This window comes from Mandrillus leucophaeus, unplaced genomic scaffold (assembly GCF_000951045.1).
Source record: "Mandrillus leucophaeus isolate KB7577 unplaced genomic scaffold, Mleu.le_1.0 Scaffold29, whole genome shotgun sequence".
NCBI classification, from domain to species: domain Eukaryota; kingdom Metazoa; phylum Chordata; class Mammalia; order Primates; family Cercopithecidae; genus Mandrillus; species Mandrillus leucophaeus.
The window spans coordinates 1691447-1699363 of NW_012103031.1; the positions used below are offsets into that span (position 1 = coordinate 1691447).

The 7917-nt window shown below is 40.4% G+C and overlaps 1 protein-coding gene across 1 annotated transcript in view; it reads right to left on the reverse strand.

Annotated features, from left to right (window-relative positions):
- LOC105543718 (transmembrane protein 225-like) overlaps positions 1-3582 on the reverse strand; it is a 14236-nt gene extending 10654 nt beyond the window's left edge. Inside the window, exons 1-2 of the mRNA XM_011985782.1 lie at positions 3345-3582; positions 1727-1805 (exon numbers count right to left, since the gene is read on the reverse strand). The gene's annotated coding sequence lies outside the window, so the exon portion shown is untranslated. The remainder of the gene's footprint in view (positions 1-1726; positions 1806-3344) is intronic.
- Between the last annotated feature and the right edge of the window lie 4335 nt (positions 3583-7917).

Below are 7917 nucleotides of genomic sequence, written 5' to 3' on the forward strand. Positions count from 1 at the left end.
GCCTGGGGACTCTCGCCTGTGCAAGGCTGGGCTTGGCAGCATCACGGTTTTCAAGCTATGCCTAGGGAGTAGACAGCACAAGGCCCTCGGAGTGAGCATGCTTCCCTCCTCTTCTCCCACACCCTGTGGAAACCTTGCTCAGTGCAGAAACTGGGGCCTCTACCCAATCCCCATGCAGACCCTCACTGCAGCCAGGGAAGGGGGCATTTTTGAGAGTTACCGATGGCTATGGCTGAACAAGCCTAATGGCAGAGGGCAGAGGTGTGGGTCCCTTCCTGTATCCCCCACACCCAAATACCCTGGTTATAAACGGGTAAACACATGTTCATCTTTGATGCTGTCAGAGTGACTTGAAAATGTTTGTACTTTCTCTTCCTTTCTGACGTTCTCTAGTTTCTCTTCTTCCCACTTGAAAAATTGAATTCTTCCCTTTCTTTCCTTATTATTTTTTGTTTTTAAATACAGGGTCTCACTCTGTCACCCAGGCTAAACCTCCTGGGCACAAGCGATCCTCCTACCCCAACCTCATGAGTAGCTGGGACTACAGGTGCATGCCACCACGCCCAGCTAATTTTTTAATTTTTTGTAGAGACGGGGGTCTCACTATGTTGCCTAGGGTGTCTTAAACTCCTGAGCTTAAGTGATCTTCCTGCCTTGGCCTCCCAAAAAGTTAGGATTACAGGCATGAACCACCACACTCAGCCTTCCCCTCTCTTTAAATCTCCCTTTTCCATCTCCCATCCACTCTCCAGGTCATACAAGCCACCCCAACCTCAGGGCCTCCGTTTCCTTCTCTCTAAAATGATGAAGTCTGTTGGACCAGAGAGCATTGAGGCATCCTTCTAGTATTAGAACTCAATGGGAAGGAGTCCTGGCTGCATCTAGACCCTGTCCTCTGTACAGATGGGAGAACACTGGGCATTCTTATTTGATAGGGGGCACCTCTTCCTGTCTACCCCATCTCCACCTCAATTTGTCTAGAAGTGATCTCTGTGTCTCCTTTATTTCTACCTTTTTTTCTCTCCTTCACCCAAACCCTAGCCTTGAGCTCATGCTGGTTCTTCCCTCTCCCCAACCCCACTCCCATCTCACCAGCCTTCCTCATCTTCTCAGTTTTCCCTTCATAAAGTTCCCCAACCTTCCATTCTTCCTGTCCCCACGCCTACCACATCTCCCTCCACACCCGGAACATCACCGTCACCCCCAGGCTCCTCTGGCCTCTGTACCTGGTGATTTGGTTTAGCTGTGTCCCCAACCAAATCTCACCTTGCATTGTAATAATCCCCATGTGTCAAGAGCAGGGCCAGGTGGAGATAACTGAATCACGGGGGCAGTTTCCCCCATACTGTTCACGTGGTAGTGAATAAGTCTCACAAGATCTGATGGTTTTATAAGTGGAAGTTTCCCTGCTTAAGCTCTCTCCTGCCAGCCACCACGAAAGATGTGACTTTGCTCTTCATTCGCCTTCAGCCATGATTGTGAGGCCTCCGCAGCCATGTTGTGCGAGTCAATTAAATCTCTTTCTTTTATAAGTTACCCAGTCTCGGGTATGTCTTTATTAGCAGCATGAGAACAGACTAATACACATGGGTTCCTTCCTGGAGGGTGACCGTTCTGCTCTCCTAAATTTTCCAAATCCCACTCCCCTGAAAAGTGCAGCTTGGTCCTGTCCACTCCACACAGCCCTCCCAGCCACTCCCTCAGCAAAAATTCACTGTGCACTTACAGGTCTCCCTGTTCCCAGTGTAGGCCAATGGTGGAGATTCCGAGATGAAAAAAAGACAGGAACTCAGAGGCTCTTGGAACTGTTAGGGAGAGAGACACAGAAACACATCGTGTGATGCAGTGCTTTCATCTTCACAGCCTGGGGTTACTTTGGGGCCAGGCATACTGCAGGGCACTACCCCTTATCTGTCCCTTTCCCACTGCCCCCTCCACTCTCCAGTGATGAGGACCTTGTCCTCCTTTCCCTGGGCACTAGGCCAGGGCTCTCCCTGAAGCAGCCCTTAGTGCCAGCACTGGACAAGGGTACATCTTCGGATACACAACTTAAGATCCGCACGGATATAGGCCAAGCTGAAAGATCATAGATATTTGAATATAAGAGGGGATTTGTATAAGATCCTTTTGTACAGAAGCAGAGATGGAGAGCTGGAGAGAGGGAATAACTGGTGGAGGATTCCACAGCCCATCAGTGCTGGCACAGGGACCAGAATACTGCATCACTGCCAGGCCAGCCTCACCAGCCACCAGTGGCCGGCAGTTCAATTCAGTGATTCCCAAATCTGGAATTCTGTGGATCCAGAGAATGCTTTCTTTATAGGCATGTGCATGTGTGAAAAAGGGAGAGAAAATGGGGGGATATAGGACTGCCAACTTTTTATTTTGCCAAGAGCATTCAAAACAAAGCAACTTATCTACTGTCACCGGTTTGGTTTTTATTTTTTTATTTTTATTTATTTATTTATTTGTATTTATTTATTTTTGAGACAGAGTCTTGTGTCACCCAGGCTGGAGTGCAGTGGTGCATTCATGCCTCCTGGGCACAAGTGATCCTCCTGCCTCAGCCTCCCAAGTAGCTGGGACTACAGGTGTATGCCATTACACCTGTTTTTTGTTTTTTTGTTTTTTTTTTTTTTAAGAGATGGGGTCCTGCTATGTTGCCCAGGCAACCCTTAGGTTCAAGTGATCCTCCCACCTTGACCTCCCAAAGTGCTGAAATGACAGGCGTGAGCCCCCACGTCTGGCCAAATTATTATTTTTTAAAGGGTCCACAACACCAGGAGGTAAGAAGACCTGTGTACCCCGTGGTGGTGCCTGGACCAGCATCTGAGGACCATTGGCTTGGCAGGAGGTTCCTGGACTCTCGCCCCTCTTCAGCACCTGAGCTGCAGCCCCGCACCTTCCAGGCCCTGGCACCTCCCTGGAAAGCCAGCAGCTGCGCTGAGGATGAAGGAAGTGGGCTACCTAAAGGGCATCCTGGTTTGGAATGGGAAAGAGACCTTCCCTTCCCACTGTTTCCTCTGGTCATTTGTGGCAATTTGGACTGCACGTTGACCCAGGGTGGGGTCAAAGTTCCTTCCCGTTGACAACCCTCCTCGGCCCTTTCCCCTGAATGCCAGGACTCCGCCCTTCCATGGCCCCAAAGCCATAGGTATATTTTCAAGACCCCAAACCGGGCCCTAACCAAGCCATCCGCCCCCAGCCCCTGCCCCGGGCTTCCCACAGCCAGTTAGGTGATGTTCGGCCTTGGGTGGGTAGGGGGACTTCCCCACATCCTCTGCCAACCTGTGGGGCCACCTTGCTTGGCCCCCTACTGGTCTCCCCTCTACCCTTCCCTCCACCTGCGGCACCGTCGTAGGGGGTCTCGCGTCCCAGGACTGGGCTGCCCTCCAGGCGGGTCACGGTGGGACCCTCGCCCGCCCCTCCAGGCTCCACCGCGCTCCTGGAGCTTCCGTTGGCCCCACAGTCCCTGGTGGGGGGTTGCCCCGACCCGGGACAGAACCCACTGAGCCTGGGCCTCTGGGCCTAGCTCCAGCTCCAGCTCTGCGGAGGAGACGCGGGTTCATCCCTCCCAACCTGCTGCCCCAGCCGCCGCACATCTGGCGAGTGGAGGGTGGGGAAATCTCGCCGGAGGGTGGGGAAATCTGGCCCTGGCGTCTGCCCACAGTACCGGCCTCGCTCACGGGTGGGTGGGGGCGGAGGAATAGAGAGCGGGAGGGATCTGAATTCAAATCCTAGCTCTGCCATTCCCAGTGTGGGGACTTTGAGTAAACTTCCTGTGTCTCATTCCTGAGTCCTGGGCTTCTCATCTGTAAAATGGGAATAATAATAGTATTAATAATATAATGTTAATAGTATTCACACTATTATATTAATATACTATTAACACTATTATATTAGTAATATAGTGTTAATAATGTTAACACTTTATTAATAATATAGCGTTAATAGCATTAACACTTGTATTAATAATATAGGGTTAGTATTAACACTGCTATATTAATAATACATGATTACATTATTAGTATTAACACTGCTATATTAATATATGATTAACTACATTATTAATAGTGTTAACACTATTATATTAATAGTACAGTTAACACTATTATATTAATAATATAGTGTTAACACTATTATATTAATACTACGGTTAACACTATTATATTAATACTACGGTTAACACTATTACATTAATAGTGTTAATACTTTATTATTAATATAATAGTGTTAACACTATTAATAATGTAGTAATAGTATCTACACTATAATAATAATATAGTGTTTCATAATGTAGTGTTAGTCTGGGCGCGGTGGCTCACGTCTGTAATTTGGGAGGCCAAGGCAGGCGGATCATGAGATCAGAAGATCGAGACCATCCTGGCTAACACGGTGAAACCCCGTCTCTACTAAAAAATACAAAAAAGTAGCCGGGCGTGGTGGCGGGCGCCTGTAGTCCCAGCTACTCGGGAGACTGAGGCAGGAGAATGGCGTGAAACTGGGAAGCGGAGCTTGCAGTGAGCCCAGATCGCGCCACTGCACCACTCCAGCCTGGGCAACAGAGCAAGACTCCGTCTCAAATAATAATAATAATAATAATAATGTATAATAATATAGTATTAACACTATTATATTAATATATTAATAATATAGCGTTAACACTATTAACTGTTATATTAATATAGCGTTAACACTGCGTAATATATTATATTAATAATATAGTGTTAATAGTATTAACACTATTATATTAATAATATAGCGTTAACACTATATTATTAAGGGCGTTAACTATTATTAGTTAATAATGTAGTTAACACACTATTATTAACACCCTGGATGTCAGTAGTAATACATTGGATATTATGAATAATATCACAGTGTGTTAACAACAGTGGATATCAGTAGTAATATCGTAGATATTAGGAAGAATATCACAGTGTGTTAACACAGTATGTCAACACTGGATATTAGTGATGTTATGAAAAATATCACTATATTATTAATAGTGTTAATGCTATATTATTAATATAATAGTGTTAATATTATTAACACTATATTAATATAATAGTGTTAAGACTTATATTAGTAATGTAGTGTTAACATCATCATATTAAGAATACAGTGTTAGTAGTATTAACACTCATATTAATAATATAGTATTAACACTCACATTAATAATATAGTGTTAACATTGTTATATTAATAATAGAATGTCAATAGTATTAACACTTATATTAATAGTGGCACACTGTGATATTACTAATATCTGTTATGTTAATGATACCCAGTGTTAGCACACTGTGTTAACACACTGTGGTATTACTAACATCTATGATATTCATAGTATTCAGTGTTAGCACACTGTGATATTACTAATAGTTGTGACAATAATATCCAGTGTTAGCACACTGTTAAAACACTGTGATATTACTAATATATATATTATCTATCATATTAGTGATATCCAGTGTTATATTAATATCTATTATAGATATTAGATATTACTAATATCTATGATATTAATAATATCCAGTGTTATCACACTGTGATACTATTTATGACATTAATAATATTATTATCAATGTCACACACTGTGATATTATTCATATCCATGATATTACTACTGTTAACACACGTTAGAGATTAATACTAATATCCAGTGTTAACACACTATGTTAACACACTGTGATATTATTCATAATATCCATGATATTAATGCTGATATCCAGTGTTAACACACTATGTTAACACACTGTGATGTTATTCAGAATATTCATGATATTACTACAAATGTCCAGTGTTAATACACTGTGATATTTTTCATAACATCACTAATATCCAGTGTTGACATACTGTGTTAACACACTGTGATATTCTTCCTAATATCCACGATATTACTACTGATATCCACTGTTGTTAACACACTGTGATATTATTCATAATATCCAATGTATTACTACTGACATCCAGGGTGTTAAACTGGGTTAACTCCCTCTGATATTATTCACAATATCCAGTGTATTACTATGATATCCAGGGTGTTAATACAATTAATATCCATGATATTATGAATAATATCACCCTGTGATATCCAGGATGATATCCTGACACTGATCCACTACTGATATCCAGGATAACACACTGTGTTAACACCCTGTGATATTCATGTCTATGATGTTACTACTGATATCCAGGGTGTGAACACACTGTGTTCGCACCCTGTGATATTATTCATAATATCCATGATATTACCACTGACATCCAGCGTGAAAAGGCAATTTTAACACACTGTATTATGTTCATAACATCATCAATATCACTACCGATATCCATTGTTTCACACTGTGATATTAATTAAATATCGCTGTTACATTTTTAATATACAGTGTTTCCACACTGTGCTATGTATGAAATATACTATCCAGTGTTTCCACACTGTGCTATGAAATATTATACTATTCAGTGTTTTCACACAGTGCTATGAATGAAATATTATAATATCCAGTGTTTCCAAACTGTGCTATGAATGAAATAATATTCAGTGTTTCCACACTGTGCTATGAATCAAATATTATAATATCCAGTGTTTCTAACATTATGCTATGGATGAAATATTATAATATTCAGTATTTCCACACAGGGATATGAATGAAATATTATACTATGCAGTGTTTCCACACTGTGCTATGAATGAAATATTAAAATATCCAGTGTTTCCAAACAGGGATATGAATGAAATATTAAAATATCCAGTGTTTCCACATAGGGATATGAATGAAATACTAAAATATCCAGTGTTTCCACAAAGGGATATAAATGAAATATCACCGTGATATTTATAATATCCACTGTTTCCACACAGGGATAAAGTTGAAATCTTGCTGTGATATTTATAATATCCAGTGTTTCCACACAGAGATATAAATGAGATACAGCTGTGATATATATATAATATCCAGTGTTTCCACATTTAGGGCTATAAATGAAATATCGATGATATTTATAATATCCACTCTTTATGCACAGAGATACAAATGAAATATCACTGTGATATTTATAATAGCCAGTGTTTCCACACTGTTATATGAATAAAATATCACTGTAATATTTATAATATCCAGTGTTTATACATTGTGATATTAATGAAATATCTGTTATGATATTTCTCAGTTTACACACTGTGATATTAATGAAATATCAGTTCTGATATTTTTCATATCACAGTGTTTACACAGAGTGTTTACACACTGTTATTAATGAAATATCACTGCTGATATTTATCATGTCATAGTGTTTACACAGTGTTTACACACTTTGATATTAATGATATATTGCTTCTGATATATCAGTGTTTACACAGAGCGTTTACACACTGATATTCATGAAATATCACTGCTGATATATCACAGTTTTTACACAGTGTGATATAAACAAAATATCCGTTCTGATATTTTTCATATCACGGTGTTTACACAGAGTGTTTACACATTGTGATATTAATGGTATATCGCTTCTGATATTTATCATATTACAGAGTTTACACACCGTGATATTAATGAAATACCGCTTCTGAAATTTATCATATTGCAGTGTTTACACACAGTGTTTACATACTGTGATAATGAAAAATTGGTTCTGATATTTATCATACCACCGTGTTTACACAGTGTTTACACTCTGATATTAATGAAATAACACTTCTGATATTTATCGTATCAAAGTGTTTACAGTGTTTATGCAATGTGATATTAATAAAATATCGCTTCTGATAGTTATCAAATCACAGTGTTTACACCGATCGTTTACTCACTGTGATATTAATGAAATAAAGCTTCTGATATTTATCAAATCACGGTGTTTACAGAGTGTTTACACAGTGTGATATTAATGAAATATCGCTTCTGATATTTATCA